The sequence below is a fragment of the Mus caroli genome, unplaced genomic scaffold, assembly GCF_978045245.1.
Source record: "Mus caroli unplaced genomic scaffold, Mus_caroli_1 scaffold_12, whole genome shotgun sequence".
NCBI classification, from domain to species: Eukaryota; Metazoa; Chordata; class Mammalia; order Rodentia; family Muridae; genus Mus; species Mus caroli.
In genome coordinates, this window is record NW_028227267.1 from 111,471,029 (window position 1) to 111,490,772 (window position 19,744).

At 37.0% G+C, this 19,744-nt stretch overlaps 1 pseudogene; it reads right to left on the minus strand.

Annotated features, from left to right (window-relative positions):
- Positions 1-1,024: 1,024 nt before the first annotated feature.
- LOC110309707 (heat shock protein HSP 90-beta pseudogene) lies at positions 1,025-3,131 on the minus strand (annotated as a pseudogene).
- Positions 3,132-19,744: the final 16,613 nt, after the last annotated feature.

Sequence of the window (19,744 nt, forward strand, 5' to 3'; positions counted from 1 at the left end):
AACCACACATTGGCATCTATCCATCTGCAATTTCATTTCTAGGGGATTTGATTCATTCTCATGGCCAGTGTGGATGCAAGGCAAGCATTCACTTTGTCAATGTACATACATTCAGGAAAATACTTATACATATAAAAAGTAAATGGAACAATACAAAACAACTATACAAACTGTGTATGTGTGTGCTCATGAGTGACTGTGAGTCTGCATGTGTTGCATCAGATGTGTGAAGGTAATAGCCCAGCCTTGTGTCTCAGTCTACACCTTCCACCTTGTTTGAGCTAAGGCTGTTTTCATGCATGGCATCATATAACAGACTAGCTGGCATGAAAGTATCTGGCCTTTAATCCAGATACTTTCCACTTCTTCTCTTCTTTCAAACTCCCATGTTGCATTAGTATTCTCAGCCCTGAAGCTGAACTTCCATTTAGGGGACTAGAGCTCATGTCCTTTTGCTACTGTGGCAAGTACTTTATTCACTGAGACAACTTGCAAACCCTATTAAATATTGTTTTTGTTTTTTTCTAATACAGATGTTAAAAGGAAAAAAAAGTCTCTCAAGGAAAGAAAAAAAGGCATACAAGTAATGGGTATGAAATTCTTAAGGTAGAATTGATGGCTTTTTGTGCTTTGAGCCAACAAATTACCTTCTTTTACTCAAAATTGCTCTTTAATTTTATATTGAAATACATTATTTCATCATCATCCTGGATGATATGCACCTTAGGTAGTTAATAGTACTCTTATCATTCTTTGTTTTTATTCCAAACGTTTTTGCTATTTATTTCTTAATTTGCATACTTTTAATTTCAGAACAAAATAAAACAAACAAACAAACAAACAAACAAACAATCTACACAACACCCAAGCCTGCTATTATGTGGGACGACATCTTCCTACCTTAAGGGACAAGGACAGGATAGAAGAGATTCTTGTAGACATGAGCCAGGTGGGTCAGGGCCAGTCAAAGCTGCTGGGGGAGCCACAGGGATGCCATCAGAGGGCATGGGCTCCCTGGAAGCCTTTAATCCACTTCTTCCATGTGAGAAGCATCCTCATCACCCTTCAGTGGGGGGAATCTCATCAGTGACAGCAGCACAGGGCTATTCCACAGTGACCTCATCTTCATCAATCCCTAGGCCTCATTTAATCATGCGGTAGATGAGATTGGAGTGGGTTTGGGGATCCTCATGTGAGAAACCAGAGGAGATCAGAGCAGGTTCAAACAGCAGCACCACCAGGTCCTTGACAGTTTTGTCATTTTTGTCTGCCTCAGCCTTCTGCTGCAGGGTCTCCACAATGGTGGTCAGGGTTGACCTCTAGATGTTTTGGGGCCATCATGTAGCCCATTGTAGAATTGTCTCACAGTGCCTGGTCCTTTAGGATCCATTCCATGTTGGTTGCCCAGCCATAGGTGCTTAGGTCACAATGCAGCGTGGGGCAGGGGGCAGGGGAGGTGGAGATACAAGCCTATTAGAGATTGTCACTTTTTCAAACTTCTTGTCCAAGATCTCCTTCATGAGCTTGCAGAAACTCTCAAGTGTTGCCTTGATATCTTCCATTGTCTTCTTCTCTTCCTCATTCTCTGGTAGCTCTAGGTACTCCTTAGTCACTGAGACTAGGTCCTTTCCTTCAAATTCCTTGAGCTGCTGCATGCAGTATTTATCAATAGGCTCAGTCATATATACCACCTCAAAGCGCCATTTCTACACATGCTCCACAAAGGCAGAGTTGGCCACTTGTTCTTTGCTTTTACCAGTGATATAGTAGATGGACTTCTGTGTCTCCTTCATGGCAGACACATACTCTTACAGGGAAGTCATCTCATCTCCAGACTAAGAGGTATGACAGCAAAGGAGCTCAGGGATGTGGTGGCAGTTAGTGGAATTTCCATGGATTCCAAGCTTTCAATTCTTGGACAATACCTCATAAAATTTCTTGTAGTTCTCTTTGTCTTATGTCCACTCAGAGAAGAGCTTAAGGCACTTCTTCTCAATGTTTTTTGAGATGACTGTCAGACTCTTGCTCTACAGGAGCACTTATCAGGAGATCTTCAAAGTCAGGTCCTCGGTGTCAACCATACCATGGATAAAGTTGAGGTACTCATCACAGCTGTCCATAATGAACATATGACACACAATCAATTTGATGTTGTTGTTATTCTTCTTGTTCTCAAAAAGGTCAAAGGGAGCTCACCGGGAAATGAAAAGCAATGCCTTGAATTCCAGCTGACCTTCTAGAGAGAAGTGCTTGACTGACGAGTGGTCTTCCTAATCATTGGTGAGGCTCTTATAGATTTCACCATATTCCTCTTGAGTGATGTCATCGTGATTTCTGGTCCAGATAAACTTTGTCTTATTCAGCTCTTCCTGTTCATTATACTTCTCTTTGATCTTGTTTTATTTTTCTTGTCATTGCTGCTATTATTCCCTCATTAGATTCCACATTTTCAATCTTAGGCTTCTCCTCCTCATCCTAATCTTCCTCCTCTTTCTCACCTTTGTTTTCCTCTGCCTCATCATCACTGATCTCCTTCTTTCATTCCTTCTCCAAGTAGAGGGTGATGAGATAACCTATTAACAGCAAGTGTTTCTTCACCACTTTCTTGACCCTCCTCACCTCTAAGTACTCTGACTCATCTTTGAGATGAAGGATCACTTTGGTACCCATGCCAATGGGCTCACCACAGTCTGTAGGAATGGTGAAGGATGCACCAACAGAAGACTCCAGGGCATACTGCACTCCATCGTTGTGCTTTGTGATCACAACTTTCTCTGTCACTAAAGAGGCCAAAGAGAACCTGACATCATACTACCCAATCATAGAGATGTCTGCATGAGCCTGGAGATCCTCCATGAATGTGTTTGTGCCACCCAAATCATTGTGTGCTCCTGAGGGTTAGGGATGATGTCAATTTTCAGCTCTTTACTGTTGTCCAACTTAGAAGGGTCTATCAGGCTCTCATACTGAATATTGTACAGGGCATCAGAAGCATTGTAGATCAACTCCTGGAGGAAAATCTCCTTGTTTGAACAGAAAGTTTTGATGATGAGGGACATAATCTGGACAAGTTCTGCCTAAAAGACAAAGGTCTCCACCTCTTCTTCTCCATGGTGCACTTCCTCAGGCATCTTAACAGGAAAGCCAAGTAGTAGTACAGAGCAGGGTAGTGGTCCAGCACCAAGTCTGACTTGCATAACAAGCCTAGGCTTCATGGAGTGACTTCTTGCTGTTTATTTTCTTTCAACTATGTTAAGCAGTAAGTAGTTCTGCATTTCTTACTTGGAAGCTCCTTAAGGGAAAGATGGTCTTCCCTTGTTTTGTTTATTTCTCAACATCACTCAGAATTAAAGTTTACATGACTTCATTTGTTGTAGAACTGTTCACAGTATGGGACATAAGTCAGAACATAGATTTTCTTTCTCTGAACATACATACCAGTCCTCATTAGCCAAGGTGACTGGTTTCACACTAGCATAATGGGTATATAAATGCATAAGAATATTTCATCTATATTAAAAGGAGCTGAGTATTGACTGACTTGCAGGAATATCAAACTTTCTTTTCAAAGCCTTATATTTTCCCATGACACACATAAAAGAACTATGCACATGGGAAGTATGGCTCCACCCATAGAAGCAGTGTAGCTCTTCAGCAGTCATCTGTGCAGCCCAGCCCATAGAATCCAGGCACCAGTGAGTAGCATTTATATCCAGCATTGCCATTGGCCCAGAACAGAACAACTTAAAAAACTGAACTGAAAGGATCTTTAAAATCAAGAAAATTGCATCTTATTGTCAACAAGCAGGCAAAACCTTACTATAAAAAGTGAAAATACCTTTCCATTATCCAGGGAAATGAAAGCAAAATGATGCAAAATTATTAAAAGTCAACTGGGAAACAGAATTAAACTTCGTACGCTAAAACACACAGTAGAAACCCTCAAGAAATTGATACCAAACCTAACGTCTGGCTGAGGAAGTGAAAATATGGGAAGGTCTGGGAAAAGATGTCTCAAGTGAAGGGATAAGCAGGAGTCAGAGCCCCGAGGTACAGACCAGCAAAAATTGTTTAAAGAACTGGTAAGGGCTAAGGAGGGATTAAGTATGCTTTAATTCTTAGGTTCTGCTTTATTTTCAGTTATATATATATATATATATTATATATATATATATATATATATATAATAAATTCAGTTAAATATTATATATATATATATCCCCATAACTCTTGGAGTCCTAGGAGCCAGGTCATATCATATGGCCCAAGTAAGGCAATAGACTGTCTTTTCTTTTAAAACAGCTTCACACAGGTCCAACTTGTCTTCTTTATTGCAGTACTAAGTGACAAAAGTTGACATTTGGGAATAGAGGAAAGGGCATGGTGTTACTAAATGGCCCTTCCTTTCTGTATTTCTTTTGAGACCTTACAAGGCCAAAGGTTTCCATTCGCTATGATCTGGGAAAATAATATCAAAGGTGAAATTATGGGAATTAATTTATTTTTAATCTGTTGATGGCCTCTATTTTACAAGGGCCAGGTCTTCTCAAATACTTCTGGGTTTTACACTAGCCAAAGTGCCAAAAAAACTGCAATACTTCCTCATTCAGGGTGGATGAATGCAAGAATGCTCCAGGTTTTAAACATTGCTTACAACAGTTATAAGTTCAAATATATAAACTATTAAGATAATTTCTCCAAAGACACCTACAAGTCGGTAAGCACGTCTGTATTAGTCAGGATTCTCTAGAGTCACAAAATGTATGAAATGCCTCTATCTATTAAGGGAATTTGTTGTGATGACTTACAGTCTATAGTCCAATTACCCCAACAGTGGTCAGTTGTAAATGGGAAGCCCAAGTGTCTAGTAGTTGCTAGTTCATTCAGCTGGTCTTCTATAGAAGTAAATTTCAACAGATATGTTGAGAAGTAAATGCAAGCAAGCATATAAGAGTGAATTTTTCATCTTTTAACGTCCTTATGTAGGTCTCCAGCAGGTGTGGCCCAGATTAAAGGTGTGTACCACCAGTCCTGAATCTGGTTCTTGTTTTGTCCCAGGCTCACCTTGAACTCAGAGATCTCCTTGCCTTAGTCTCCTGGAATTCAAGGTGTGTACTATCTTGCCCGGTCCTAAACTTTTTATAGCCACCATGCCTCAAATTTTCCATGCCAAGATCCAGGTCAGAAACTTCTTTCTTACAGCCTCAAGATTTGGATAACAGGTGAGCCTTCCAATTCCAGATTGTAGTTCATTCTAAATATAGTCATGTTGAAAACTAGAAATGGCCATTACAGCCACCATCACTGAATCTACTGATTATGTGTGTTGGTATACCCATGACTGTCCAGTGTTAGCTTTGAAACACCTTAGTTATTAGAAGATGTTAGAACATGTCAAGCTGGCAGTTTAAGATTTACACTATGTTATGTGCTGTCATTCAAACTAGGATCTTAGGAAAGCCCATTATTAAGAAACACTGTAGAAGAAAATGGATAGGAGAAGTTTTATTAACTTGAAGAAATGTTTAAGAGAAAAAATATTTCACAAATTGGATACATTTTATGAATTGAGGTATCATAGTTCTTAAAAATATTATTCAAAGGAAAAGTGTATTGGTTACCATTACTGTGATAAAAAAACAAATCCACGATAGGAAATTTAGAGAGGAGTTTATCACAGTTTATACTTCCACATGATAGTGGATTATGCAAGGTAGCCAGGAGAGAAACTGAAGACAGGAGCTTGGAAGTAGAAACTGAAGCAGGGAGGCCCTGAAGGAACACTGTTTACTGTGGGTTCACATTCCACCTAGCCACTTTTAGGGACTTTGCTGGGCAGATGAAGTAGGGAGTGCTAATGGTGATTCACTGTACAGGGGGTTGGAAAATACAGCCTCATCTGAGTGAGAGACAATATATCTTGAGGCCTATGCTGGGGTTCCCAAGTTCCAAGCTCCACATGGAGTCAGAAATGAAAGTGGCCCATGGGCCTGTAGGGAAGCCAGGGCCAGGGGCATGGAGAACTCCTGCTAATCTCATATTCTCCTTAGCTTAGATTTGATTGTCTGGGAGCACAGAATTGCCTTCTGAGGGTGACTTAAACTGAGCAGCTCTTTAAATGAAGGCTTCTTCTATGATCCCCAAGGTGGGTCTTGATGAAAGAGACAGTCCATGCTTATCCATACCATTTATTGACTAGTATTCACAAAAAAATAGGTATATACCACCTCCTCAGGGTGGACCAGAGATTAAATACTTTTGTAGGAAGGAATGCCCGTGAAGGGCTGCTTACCGGTTACACTGGCAGGGCCTATAGGTACCATATAGCATAGAGAACTCTGGTCTGATGTAGGTGACCATAGGTCACATTATGATATAGTAAGTGTGGTCATGTAACAGGGGCCTGGTCGAAAACAGGTGATGCTTCTACAGTCCTCTGAGGTTCCTGGGCTTCCAATCTTTAAAACCTTGCAAGGTTCCTGGCATGGTCCATTGTCCCACAGTTTACTGGCATGCTTCCATTGACTTGTCAGTATAATCTTCCTTTCTTTTTTCCCTTTTTATTGAAATAAGATTCTTCTCATACAATACATCCTGACCACAGTTCCCCCTCCTTCTACTCCTCCCATTCTCCTCCCTCCTGCTTCCTTCCCCAAACCACTCCCACTCTGTCCTCCTTCAGAAAAGATCAAGCCTCCAAGAGACAACAACCAAACACAATCGAACACTATATGAGAACAAAGCCCGCATGCTGAGGCTGGACAAGGCAGCCATGGGAGGAAAAGAGTGACAAGAGCAGGCAAGAGAGTCAAAGACACACCTGCCCCCACTGTTAGGATCCCCACCCACACCCCAATACCAGGGCAATACTCAAATCATATATGTGGAGTACCTGGTGCAAACCCATGCATGCTCCACAGTTGTCCCTTCAGTCTCTCTCTACCCACATCAACCCTGATTAGTTGAGCAACCCTAATGGTTGCTCTCCATTACCTCTGACTCCTACAATCTTTCTCTTTCCTCTTCTGTGGAATTACCAGAGCTCAGAGTGGAGAGGCTCAATGGAGACCGACATTGTAGACTCTCTCTGCATGTCTGTCCATGGGTCTCTGTTCCTGCTCCCATCTACTGCTGGGGGAAGCCTCTATTAGTACTAGACAAGGTACCCACCAATGAGTATGGCAGAATATGATTATCTTCTTAATAAAATCAGTCATGTTTGATTCTATCATAGGTTTCTGGGCTGTCTAGTCTCTGATTCCTGGCCATCCAAGCAGTATCAGGCATGGGTACCCTCTCATGGAGTGGGCCTCATGTTGAATTGGACATTGTTGGGCCATCCCCAAAAGTTCCGCACCACCACCATTTCTCCTCCACATCTTTCAGGTAGGACATCTGATTGACTGTGGAGAGGTTGAGTTAGTTCCTACATGGAGCCCTCACCCCTGTATTCTTGTCTCTTTGGTTCAGTAAGGTACTCTGCAAGGTTCTGAAACAAAATCAATGGCACCAACCCAACCACAAAACCTTTGTCCTGCACTCTGATATGTCTTACACAACCCAGTACCTATGGGACAGGCTTCCCACATTAACAACTTATCAAGACAGTAATCTGCAGACTTGCCTATAGGCCAATTTTAGGGATGAATTTTCTCAGTCATGGTCCTCATTTTGGATAACTCAGGCTTGTGTCAAACTGATATAAAATTTGCCAGAAAAACTTTTATACTATAAATAGCTTGTTTTCTTCATTTTAGTAACTATTGTAAAAAGCTACTAATTTTAGTTTTGAGCTTAGTAATCAAGAAAATATTAATTGTCTTCTGAAATAACACAATAAGAAAGAATAAATGGGAACTGATTAGGAAGTCTGAAAGCTTGAAAATACGCCATCATAACAGCTCTGTGTACAAAGAAATCTGATTGTGTTATTCTCTAATTTTTAGTACAACTTGAATCTTACTACATATATATCAATCAAATACCAGAAGTGGTTGACAAAAGAAGCCACAAAATGAAAGTAAGAGTTTAGCTGCACTTTTGGTTATGACAAAAATTGAAATATAAAAATAAATAAATATCTATAACAGAGGAAAAAGAGATATTGATTTTCGAGTTCATGTGATTGGAGATGACAGAATTTTTTATACAAGTATACATTTTAGATACATAAAGCCATACACAATGAAAAACTAGTAAACTTTTAATTTAAAAATACATAAAAGTTGTTATATAAAATCAACTTTTAACTTAAATGTGAATGGAAGCTCATCTATTGGGACATGAATCACTTTTTTGTTATTAATACTGATATATTTTCTTCTCAGTGAATTTTATAACTTAGTGAATAATTTCAAATATAATCATTGTGATAAATATTTTAAATATATTCTGCTTCCATTAAAGAATCATTTATAATCATTCCATTATTCCTTTATTTATTTAGAGTATGAGCTAATAAGTTAAAATAATTTTACAAGGCCAACTTCACATATAAATTTTTTACCTCCCAGCTTTATCCAGGGAACAAATCTTTGCCTGTTTGTTTGATTCTCTTTTATTTTTGGTTGTGAGCCTAGCCTTTAACAGCTGAACCATCTCTCCAGACCTGTTTGATTCTCTTATGTTCTGATCTTACCTGGACTTATTTTCTCTTTTTATGTCTTATCTCTTGTATAGGTAACTGTATTTTCTCTTACATCTTTGTTATTTAATATCAGCACATAACATTATTTATGTTATATTATGTACAATGTCTGATTTAAGATGAACAACTAAGCAATGTATAAAATAAAAATAATAAACATGTCAGTAAATAAATAGTTATATAATAAAATACCTCCTATCATAAAATAGGAAGGTGGAAGACAAAGGTGATGGGAAGCTGCAACCATTCTCCTTTGTGAAGAGCAGTTCCCTCTTAAGGACAAAAAGGTGCACCATTAATATATTATTAAGTAAATGAGATGGCTATTCTTGGCATCAACTAGATGGAAGAACAGATGAAATATCTAGCCCGTGGACTGAAAAACTATAAGGTTCTTGAACTTTCTGTTAGTAAATAATTGCTAGACTACCAAATCAACAACTCTGTGTGTGATATTACATATATATGTGACAGATAGGAAGGTATGTAGATAGATAGATAGATAGATAGATAGATAGATAGATAGATAGATAAAAGATAGATAGACATTTTCTGTTAGTTCTACCCTCTATAGAACTCTGTGTAATACATTAGATTTGGTTCATTTTGGCTAATGCTTCTTGGTTAAAGGAAACTTAACAATATCTATTAATATTCTGAGTAACCTTTACTTTGCTTAGTTATTTCATTCAATGACAAATTTTAAGGAAAAAATTTATTACTAAGTACTTACAAAGACATTATTATTTAGATTTCAACAGGGAACTAAAAACTGTCCTAGAAGATGTTATGAAAGAGAGTTAGAAGGGTCACAGTTCCTGGCATATGAATCCCACTAGATTACAATCACAAGTCAACCTCTGCCAGCACTGAGGTGTGCCCATTGCAGCTGGGGGAAAATTCTCTAAAGACCGCCAGGCAGCATACTATAGATGAGAGCTTGTTTCTGCTTTGTAATAGATCTAAGAAGAAAAGAGGCATATAAAACCTTCTATCTGGTCTCTTTTACTTTTTCTTTTTTATTAGATATTTTCTTTGTTTACATTTCAAATGTTATCCCCTTTCCTCATTCCTCCTCCAAAATAACCCTATCCTATTCCATGTTCACCAATCCACCTACTCCTGCTTCCTGGACCTGGCATTCTCCTACAGTGGGGCATAGAGCCTTCACAGGACCAATGGCCTCTCCTTTCATTGATGACTGACTAGGCCCTCCTCTTCTACCTACCAAGCTAGAGCCATGAGACCCACCATATGTTTACTTTGTTGGTGGTTTTGTCCCAGGAAGCTCTGGGGATACTGGTTATTTCATATTGTTGCTCCTCCTACAGGGCTGTAAACCCTTTCAGCTCCTTGGGTACTTTCTCAAGCTCCTTCATTGGGGACCCTGAACTCCATCCAATGGATGGCTGTGAACATCCACTTCTGTATTTTTTAGGGACTGGCAGAGCCTTTCAGGAGACAGCTATATCAGCAAGCTCCTATTGGCATCCACAATAGTGTCTGGGTTTAGTGGTTTTGTATATGGCATTGTATATGCCATTGATCCCTAGGTGGGGAAGTTTCTGGATGGTCATTCCCTCAGTCTCTGCTCTATACTTTGCCTCTGAAATTTCTTCCATGGGTATTTTCTCCCCCCTTCTATGAAAGGATAGAAGTATCCACATTTTAGTTATCCTTTTTCTTGAGTGTCATGTGTTTTGTGAATTTTATCTGGGGTATTCTGAGCTTCTGGGATAATATCCACTTATCAGTGAGTGCATATCATGTGTGTACTATTGTGATTGGGTTACCACACTTAGGATGATATCCTCCAGATCCATCCATTTATCTAAGAATTTCATAAATTCATTGTTTGTAATAGCTAGTAGTACTCCATTGTGTAAATGTACTACATTTTATGTATCCATTCCTCTTTTGGGGGACAGCTGGATTATATCCAGCTTCTGGATATTATAAATAAGGCTGCTATGAACATAGTGTCCTCATTACAAGTTGGAACATATTTTGGGTATATGCCCAGGAGTGGTATTGCTGGATTTTCTGGTAGAACTATGTCCAATTTTCTGAGGAACTTCCAAACTGATTTTTAGAATGGTTGTACCACTTTGTATTCCCACCAGCAATTGAGGAGTGTTCCTCTTTCTCCATATCCTCACCAGCATCTGCTGTCACCTGAGTTTTTGATATTTGCCATTCTCACTGGTGTGAGGTGGAATCTCAGTGTTGTTTGGATTTGCATTTCCCTGATGACTAAGGATGCTGAACATTTTTTAGGTGCTTCTCAGCCATTTGGTATTCCCCACTTGAGAATTCTTTGTTTAGCTCTGTACCCCATTTTTAACAGGGTTATTTCTTTCACTGGAGTCTAGCTTCTTGACTTCTTTATATATATTGGATATTAGCCTTCTATCGAGTTTAGGATTGATAAAGATTTTTTCCCAATCTGTTGTTTGCCGTTTTGTATTATTGAAAGTGTCCTTTTCCTTACAGAATCTTTGCAATTTTATGAGGTCCCATTCATCAATTCTTTATCTTGGAGCACAAGCTATTGCTGTTCTATTCAGGAATTTTTCCCCCTGTACCCATATGTTTGAGGCTCTTTCCCACTTTCTCCTCTATGGAGAGAAACTTGAGGCAATCCCACTAAAATCAGGAATTAGACAATATGATAGTATGTATAAGTGACCCCCAAAATTTAATCAGAGAACTCCTATACATGATTAACAACTTCAGCTAAGTTCATGGATATAAAATTAACTCAAACAAATCAGTGTCCTTTCTCTACATAAAAAAATGAATAAGCAGACTGAGAAAGAAATTAAGGAAACAACACCCTTCACAATAGTCACAAATAATATAGAATGCCTCAGTGTGACTCTAACTAAAGAAGTGAAAGATCTGTATGATAAGAATGCCAAGTCTCTGAAGAAAGAATTCAAAGAAGGTCTTAGAAGATAGAAAGATCTTCCATGTTCATGGATTGGCAGGATTAATACAGTAAAAATGGCCATCTTGCTGAAAACAATCTACAGATTCGATGCAATCCCCATCAAAATTCCAACTCAATTCTTCACAGAGTTTGAAATGGAGATTTGCCAATTCATCTGGAATAACAAAAAACCTAGGATAGCAAAAACTATTCTAGACAATAAAAGAAATTCTGGAAAAATCACCACCCCCAACCTCAAGTTGTACTACAGAGCAATTGTGATAAAAATGACAAGGTACTGGTACAGTGATAGACAGGTAGATCAATGGAATATAATTGAAGACCCAGAAATGAACCCACACACCTATGGTCACTTGATCTTTGACAAAGGTGCTAAAACCATCCAGTGGAAAAAAGACAGCATTTACAAAAATGGTGCTGGCTTACCTGGCAGTTCGCATGTAGAAGAATGTGAGTTGATCCATTCTTAACTCCTTGTACAAATCTCCAAGTAAATCAAGGAACTCCACAAAAACCAGAGACACTGAAACTTATAGAAAAGAAAGTGTGGAAGAGCCTCAAACATATGGGAACAGGGAAAAACTTACTGAAGAGAACACATCTTTTTCTTATTATTACCTATTATTTTTTATGTTCCTGGAATGCAACACAGTATGTTAAGCAAACTTTCTACTATTGAGCTAACCTTGTAGCTCCAAAATATTTATACTGTTATTAAATACAAACACACAGAGAGACAGAGAAAAAGATAGATAGGTATAGAAACATAGAGACAGACAGAAAGACAGAGAAAACATATACATATATATTTATATTTGTAGATTATATTATATATACCTGCAAAAGGACATTTGTATTTGAAAACATTAATTCATTTTTAATTTCATTACATGTTCAAAAGTCGATTGAAATAACAATTGTAAAATCTAGCACATTCTTTAGTGTGATGGAATGCAGAAAGATGTCAAACTATTCCTTTGTGCAATAGATCTTACTTATCTGGATTTATTTTTAAGTTTTTAAAGCCAATTCAATTCATAAAACAAACAAACAAACAAACAAACAAAAATCAGTGGTAAGTAATTAATTGTAAATTCTATTCAGAAATTTTCTAACTACTGTGGCTAACCTCCTTCAGTTTTTCAATCCCCTATAGGAAGTAATCCAGCAAGAAAAGAAAAAAAAATCTACCTAAAAATAATAAATGTGCCCCTAAGAATCTAAATCCCCTTCTCTCTCCCTAAGTATCTAACCCCCCCCCTTTCTCTCTCTTTTGTTTAAAGAGTCAACAGATGACAAATGTGGACAACCTCTAAAGTGCTAGATTTATCAATAAGTGTCATTTTAAAATCTGAATTTATAAATAAATCCTTCATTAGAGTGGAAACTTGAAAGTACATCTTCCCAGAGCACCAGTCACTTCTTTACTTTGTAACTTCTTCTTGGAAAGTTATTAGCAATAAGTAATTTATTTATACCTGGTCTGAGAAAATCTTATTCAAATTCTAGTGCTGTTGTTATGTAATGATGAAACACCTATAAAGGATTTACTCATGTGCTGTTTCATTTTTTTTTTTTACTCACAATTATACCAAAGTTATTTGTAAGAAACTCTGATAACAAGAACCAAAACTGAGTTCATATTTTCTTGCTTCTAAAGGGTGGTAGGCACAAGGAATCCTATATTATTGTTTGATGTTTTCTTTAATGTATAAGATTAAATGACATAATGAAATCACAAAACACATGGCCTATAACATTAAGATATTCTTTTTAATATGTTGAGAATAATTATTTGCAAATTGAAATCTTTCTTTTCAATATTTTGACTTTTAAATGAAATTCAAATATTAGTTTTTAATTTTAATATAAGTTAAAACATTATTTGACTCCTCTTCATAATATGCAATAAAATCAAGGTAGAAATCACGATACAGAGTTAAAAGCTTAAATGTTAATTATAAACCTGGCCAATGGGCAATTACGATGTACTTATTAAGTGGTTCCATTAAGATGAATTATCCTAATATGACTCTTAAATTAGCTCCAAATTTGCATAATAAGTAATAATTATAAATATTAAAGGTCCTATCTGCTATTTCATTAACAATATCTCCTTTGTACATAGTTATGGAGGTTAGGAGGTTATGTTCAAAATATAATACTCATCCAAATTTTCTCCCTGGCAAGCTAATCCTTTTTTACTAAATTACAAAGGTAGAGACACAAATCTACATTTAGTACAAATAATTACTGCACTAATGCTCTTATTTTAATATGAAACTTTTCTTCTCAATAGTTGAAAAAATGCCTAGGAACAGAATCCAGCATCATAATTATTTTAGTCCAACAAACCACACAAAAGCCCACATTTCCATCATGAAGTGAACACTGGAAAATAATTTTCTGCTGCATATTTAAATTCTGTTAGTAGAATTAAAGAAATCCAGATTAAGAAAATACTGACCAGTTTTCATGGATGTGTAACAAGAATCAACAACACATAAATATGTATACGGCATTACATTACATTACTTGCCGTACATTAATTATCTCAAGTCCCATTTATAAAATGGGCAGGCAGGAAAATTCACATAGAAACAGATGTGGAAAGACTGAAATTTTCCCCTGTTCATTTGAATTTGGGAAGTATAAAATAAAGGATGGTTTTATTATTGTTGTTGCATTCCACAAAATGAAATTTAATATACACTTAATTTAATCTAGAATCTAGCAGGAGATGAGATACATGCCTTGAAATATACCAAATGCATAGCAGAGTTATGAGAGATGAAAGAACTTGAATGCTGGTGGGTTGTTTTTTGTTTTGTGTTTGTTTTGTTATTTTTTTTATTCATTTTACATCTAGATCACTGCCCCCACTCCTGGTATTCCCCTCCCACAATTCTTTCCTCACTTTTCCTCCCCTACTCCTTTGAGAGTGTGGAGGCCTCCCTGGGTATTCCCCCACTGTGACACATCAAGTGTGTGAAAGGCTAGGCACATCTTCCCTGAGGCCAGATAAGGCAATCCAGGTAGAAGAACATATCTCATAGACAGGCAATTGCTTTAGATATAGCCCCTGCTCCAGTTGTTGGGAACCTACATAAGTCTGTGCTACATATGATACATATGTGCAGGGAGGCCTAGGTCCAGCCCTTGTATGCTCTTTGGTTGGTGGTTCAGTTTCTGAGAATTTCAAGGGTCCAGATTAGTTGAGTCTGTTGGTTTTCCTATAGAGTTCCTATTTCCTTTGGGCGTTACAATCCTTGCCCTAACTATTCCATAAGTGTCCCTAAACTAGAACCACTGTTTGGCTGTGGGTATCTGCATCTCTTCGAATGAGCTGCTGTATGGGGTCTGAAGACAACTTTAGTTGACTCCTATCAGAAAACAAAGGGCTATCATTATTAGTGTAAGGGATTGGTGCTTGGCTATGGTATGGATCTCTAGTTGGGCTGGTTATTGTTTGGCCATTCTGTCAGTCTCTACTCCATCCCCAGTTCCTGCATTTCTTGTAGATAAAATACAGTTTGTATCAAAGTTTTATGTGTGGGTTGGCATCCCTATTGCCCCACTGGGTTCCTGTTGGACTACAGGGGTTAACCTCTTCAGGTTTGCTATCCCCAATGATATGAGTCACAGCTTAAGGTCACCTCTATTGATTCTTGGGTGTTTCCCCAATCTCAGGTCTCTGGCACATCCTCAAGATGACCCTGACCAGATTTCCATTCATTTTCATGGCTTTCTGGTCATCTCTCCTGTTTCTCCCCACACCTGATTCCAACCCTGCACATTTTCCTCTCTATCTCCTCTCTCACCTAGTTCCCTCTCTCCATCTACCAACTATGCTGGGGTTTTTTGTTTGTTTGCTTGTTTTGTGTTTTTTTTTTTAATTTGCAAGAGAGTTAATGATTGTCCCATGTGTTTGGATTTAGTGTTTTTAGAATAAATGATGGGGAGGGATCGGGATGGGAAATTGAGGAAAAGGTGTTATGTTAAGTGTGGAGTATCTCAACAATGAACCCACTGTGGTAGGTTTTGTATATTTCTCAAGTGTTTATAAATTCAAAGTCAAAGCAAATGGAAAAGTGAACAGAGTTAATTTGTATGTCATATCATAAAGAGTGTCTACATACAGTAGCTGCTACAGCTTACAGAGGCGTGAGATTCCAATAGAAAGAGGAGCTAAAGTAAACAAAGGCAGATAGAGGTGTGAAATGTTGATCTGCAAATGTGACAAATAGTTTTCTTGAGGAGACATGCTAATGGATTATAGACATGGTTTGTTTGGTAGGGTAAGGCAGAATTCACTGGCACGAGTATAGCCTCTGTCATCCAATCATAATTGTCGGTGCTTTCCAGGACTATAGCTTTGGCTGATGGTAAAGCAATGGTTTTGTCTTCTATAATTTAATGCCTTCCATCTCAGGCTGAAATGGTTAATAAGTATTACAATTGACTGAAAATGTTAATAATAAATACCAAAAAATTTATGGACAGGTGGCTTTTTTGTTCAAGCAATATCATAGATTAAAGAACTGAACCTCTATCACATATTGTTCAAAGCTGAAATATGGATCGATGCCAAGCACGCATTAAGTTCTTTTGGACTTGCCTCTTGACTCCAGATTAAAATGCACAAAATGATTTTTGACCTCAAGATATCCATGTGAGTTATTCACTACATATCTTAGATGATAGTCAGATGACATACACAGATGATCCAGGCTTCTGAAAATAATAATAATAAAAACGATTAATAGAACAAAATACACAATCCATCAAATTCTTTTATTTGATCTGGCATTATGAGATTTTTGAGTTACTATCAAATAATGACTTGTAAGATGGAAATTACTAATTAAAATTTTTATATTAATTTAATGTGACTAAATTAAAAACCAACAATTTCTGAAAAACTGGGATTGAGTTTTGAGAAAATAAAAAAATATCAATTTTGTGGAAAATAATTAAAAGACTAATCATCCTTCTTATGTTAGGATTATTAAATGTGACAGAAAATTTACTCTATTATAGAACTTGTCATATGTTCTGGAGAATTCTACAATAGTGACAGCAGTGTTTCAGTTTTGTAATGGAATAAGACTTCGCATTGTTAGGATTGTAATAAATATTTGAAGAATAATAGCAATGTTCAATTATAATTCTTTTCTGGACTTTTAGCATGCAGTGCCAAATTTTATATTGCTTTTCACTAATTAGATATAACCTATGAAACGATCTAACAAAACTGATTAATCAGAAACTGAAGTTGTGTGTTAATTATGATCCATTGAAACATTTTATATTGCAGCATAAGCTTTTTATATTATCTTCAGCTTGAAAAGCTAATGTTAATTACTGTATGGATTAATAGCTGTCAAGTGTGTCCTACTTTTAGTATAAATGAATATAAATTAGTTTCATATTTTGGCAATAAATATAGTACATTACTTTTCAAATTCTTTTAACTCTTATATGCACATATCTTTGTAGAATCCTGAGTAGCAATGACAAAGATTTCTGAAAAGAAAATCCTTCTGAATTCTAAAGCTAGAAGAATCAATATTGGTTCGGTTTTTTCTTATGTGTAACTGAGCTTGTTGCCTGAAGACTATCCTATGAGGACACTCTTTGGTGATGAACAGGGCTAAGGCCCCTGAACTACCCCCATCACAAACCTATTTGCCATTTTCCCTAATACACTGTTTTGCTCATTAGACATGAATAGACATTAAAATATTTTCATTTTCATGTTAGTTGTTCAGTATTTAATTTTTTAATTCCTTTTTCTTAAGACATAAGCAAATAAACCTGAAAAGTTTAAAATAAATTTCTAAGGATGATAAGCTTCCCTGTTTTACCCTGTGTCAGATTCTTTCGCTTTCAATTTTTTTTCCTCCATGTTTCATTTGCTTTTCAGGATTCGTTAAAGTCTGTAGACACTGCAGTGTAAGCTGGTGATTTCTAAACATTGAGAGGCCTATGGCTTATAGAAGACTGCAGTTCTATTAACAGTCTATAAAGAGAAGAATGTTACATTAATGTTTATAGAATATGTTCTTACATTTTTTTCTTTATTTTGTGCCTATGTGCACAGATGTACATGCTTTGTATAGGATGCTCTGAAAGTCAGAAGAAAGCTTGAGAGAGTTGGGTTTCTCCTTTTATCATGGGGTCCATAGGATTAAATAAGGGATTCAATCATAGCAGAAAAAAGTTTTACCTCCAAACCTGTTTCACTGCATCCTTTGTGTTGTAATAATTCAGTGTTCAAGTTCCAACATCAGTGTCTCTGTACTCTCATAGGTCTCAAAGTCCAGAGCAGCGTTTATTATTATCACTAATACTTCTACTATAATTGTTCAAGAAGCTATTATGAATACAGAGTCTCATGAATGAAAATTGATAATGTAGGAATAAGATTACATGATATATTAACCCATTCAACTTACAAGTCCTGATAATTAGAACTAGGATTTCATGCACACTGAAAAATTGTCTTCACATTCTGAACCCTATTGTTAATTTATTCTAATGTACCTTGATGCCAGCCACTGTTCTTATTTTCCTTACTTAGGAGTAATATTAATACACAACAAAAACGAAGAGCCAGCAGCAACACGAACAAACAAGTTAATGAAACTTCCAACCCGTTTGTATTCTTAGTTGTTCACTCTACCTCTGCAATCTACGACCATAGTCACCTCATTCTATCTATGAAGCTTTCCTTGATCCTGATAGTTGGCACTTACTATTTATTGCCAGCTTGATGGAAAGAAATAAAGAGAGAGAGAGAGAGAGAGAGAGAGAGAGAGAGAGAGAGAGAGAGAGAAAGGAGGGAGGGAGGGAGGGAGGGAGGAAGGAAGGAAGGAAGGAAGGAAGGAAGGAAGGAAGGAAGGAAGGAAGGAAGGAAGGAAGGAAGGAAATTTTATGTTGAAGTGTCTGCCTAGACAGGGACCTCAGAAGGATAAAAATAATCTAAGTATAACAGAATAAAGTTAATTTTTGAAGGGCAAAATCCAAGCTGTCATAACAAGTAGTAGGTTATTGCCTTTTCCCCCTACTAGTTCTGGATTAGTTTTCCTGAGTCAGTAATCAGAAAAATAGCATGAAATAATTGGCATATTTTCTATACACAATTGTGAGGCTAGGATGTACATGATCATGGGACGATATATCCTTTAATATAGAGCTTTGCATCCTTCTTCCAATTTTAGCTCCTCCTCCTCCTCCTCTTCCTCTACCTTCTCCTCTTCCTTCCTTTCTTCCTTCTTTCCTTTCTTCTTGTCTTGAGCCTTCCTCACTATAACAGTACACCATTTATTCTTCCAACTTCCCTTAGTCTGGAACATTACTTATTTTCTAGACGTGCCACTTGAATCTTAGAGTCTTCCTATGTGGTTTTCACAGCCCTTTTCCTAACTTCACTCTTTTTACAAGGTCAACAAAATCTTAGCTTTCCTTTGTCTCAGTAAACTTGGATTAACTTGATTACATTTGCAATAAAACCTACTTCTAAAAGTATTGTACATGCATGTCCCCAGAGTTGAGACTTTATCATCCTCTTGGGAGAAAAAAAATCCACAACATTTCTAAATTTGGGGATAGCAGGTTAAAAGAACCCCCCTTTAAGTTGTTTAGAAAAATGATTTTCATGAGTTATGATACAAAGCACTCTAAACTTTAGGATGAATAAGGCTTTCTTTTGAAATTTATCTTATAAATATGTATACACATTACATCTTCTAGCATGGTCATAGATGCACATACTATGGCTTCTCAAGAGTTTTCACAAATTTCTTGGTATAGGCTGTTGGGGTTGTATGATTCCATAACTTGAGAATGATACTGACAAATCTGTTTCTAACTAAAAAAAGAAGTAGACGTTACTGCATCTGGAGAACAATTTAAGGGATTGGGGATTTAGGAAACTTATTTGGAAGCTATCTTTTGATATATTTTTATGTGTATGTGATTGGAAAGGGATTAGAGTGCCTTTGCTCATCTTAAGGAGTCAGAAATAGCACAGTGGGGTCAAGGATGTGAGGAGGCAAATTTAAGTTCAATGTAGAGAGTGCCAAATTTGATAATATCTAGGCTCAAAATCAAATATATGTGACATTAAACTCCTCTGGGAG